The sequence below is a fragment of the Buceros rhinoceros genome, unplaced genomic scaffold (genome assembly GCF_000710305.1).
Source record: "Buceros rhinoceros silvestris isolate BGI_N320 unplaced genomic scaffold, ASM71030v1 scaffold21185, whole genome shotgun sequence".
Taxonomy (NCBI): Eukaryota; Metazoa; Chordata; class Aves; order Bucerotiformes; family Bucerotidae; genus Buceros; species Buceros rhinoceros.
In genome coordinates, this window is record NW_010414900.1 from 31226 (window position 1) to 33098 (window position 1873).

The 1873-nt window shown below is 55.3% G+C and overlaps 1 protein-coding gene across 1 annotated transcript in view; it reads right to left on the reverse strand.

The window, feature by feature from the left end:
• The window catches only part of LOC104494432 (metabotropic glutamate receptor 4), an 18013-nt gene that overhangs the window by 3429 nt on the left and 12711 nt on the right, over positions 1-1873 (reverse strand). The gene's annotated exons all lie outside the window — the stretch shown is intronic.

Sequence of the window (1873 nt, forward strand, 5' to 3'; positions counted from 1 at the left end):
CACCAGCTGAGCCCCGCCACGGCTCTGTAGGATCCAGAAAGGGGCAGATGGGAAAGGAGGAGAGGAAACGGGGGAACGTGGGAACGTTGGGGTTAAATAAATGATGGGGTGTGAGCCAGGGTTGGAAATGTTGGCAGAATTGGATCTTAAACATCAAACTTGACTTGTTGCATGGGCCAAGGTGCACCCAGAGAGGCCTTCAGCTCCCTGCAAACACCGGGAGACTGTGCCGGTGCCCTGACCGTATTTCGGGGCCCTCCCAGCACTCCTCCATGCTCTGGCAGCAACCTGCCAGCACCCCAACTCAAAAACACCACCAGAGACAGAGCCCCGCGCCCTCTTCACCCTCCCTCTCTCCTCCCCAGCACTTGCAGCAGGCTCCACCACCCACGGGGCAGGAGCGCCGATGCTGCGGTGATGGGCGCAGCAGGGACACCCACACCCAAGGCCCGGCCAGGACATCCCTTTCCCCACCTCCCTTCAACAGGTCATCCCCCTCCCCAGCTGGCTCCCGGAGCCGTTGTCATGTGAGTCACATACTACACACCGGCGTTGCCTTTCTGCAGTCAAAACTAATTTCACGCTCGCTGTCCAGGACTAACAGTGACAGATGTTTTGCAAAATGAAAGCCCATTAATCTGCCTGTAGAATAATCCATTTTTCTGCGGAAAGCAGTTGGCAGGTCTCGCACAAGCCGGGGGCATCTGAAGCAGGCGGCAACGGGAGGCAAAGAGACCCCCTCCCTCCGTCCAGCCCCACCTCTTGTTCCCGAGCAACACGGAGTGGGGGGCGGGTTGGGAAGCCCCTCTGTCAGCGTCCCTGCTCCATCAGCATCCTCTCCAGCATCCTCCCCTTCACTGCGTATCTCGCACACTGGGTCTCTCCAGGCTGAGCAGCAAGAAGCCTTGGGGTCTTTGGGTGCCTTTACACACATCTTTTTTTTTTTTTCCGCCCATGCTCAGGCGCCGGGGCTGTTTTGTACATTGCTAACAAGGTTTGAGGAGGCTTAAGGCAGTTTCTGAACTTCAACGCATGGCTCAGGCACAATGTGGTGTCCGGGAGTGCTTCTGCAGTTATTTCACGCATGGCATTGAGTGCCCTGCGAGATGGCAGGACCTGGAGGAGCCAGGGGAAACCCAGGGGGTTCCCCCTCCCCAGCTGCACACTCTTAACCTGAGGGCTCATTTTCTGGAGGCAATAGAGCACAAGGTGACTGAGGACAGAAGCTGAGCACAGAGGCTCTACACAGCTCCCAGGGGAGGAGGAGACAGCTCCATCCCACGAGTGAGAGCTGGTGGGACACAACAGTTCCCAGCCGAGGCTGTCACCCCACCCCAGGACCTGCAGGACCCAGGTCTGACCACGCCAAGAAACATTTCACTGTCTTCTCCTGCTTCAGAAACAAACACACAGCCCCCAAAGCATTTCAGCTCAAGTTGAAAGAAAAAAAAGCAACAAAGCTTGCTCTGAGTCAACCGAGAAGCTGCGTTTGTCCCCAGAATAAAACCTCTTGCTGTCACACGCGCTGGTTTGTTTGTTCCACCTTCTCTGTATACTCACGCAGAGTCAGTCTAGGCAGCTTTTGGAAATAAAAATGTCATTTCATCAAGGAAAGTCAAAACACATCTCTGTGCCAGAATATCTGCTCTTTCTTTTTTTCTTTTTTCTTGATTTTTTTTTTTTTTTTTTGGTGTTTTCACTGAAACTCTCCAGACATTGCCCCAGGAGTCCCGGACAATGAGGACCAGGCTTGCAGGGAATGAGGGCAGCACTGGGATGCCCGCTCCAGGCACCCAGCCCCTGTCCCAGGGACTGACACAACTCTGCTCGGCATCAGCGTGACAGCCCCTGGGACACGCCTGAGGCTCCACAA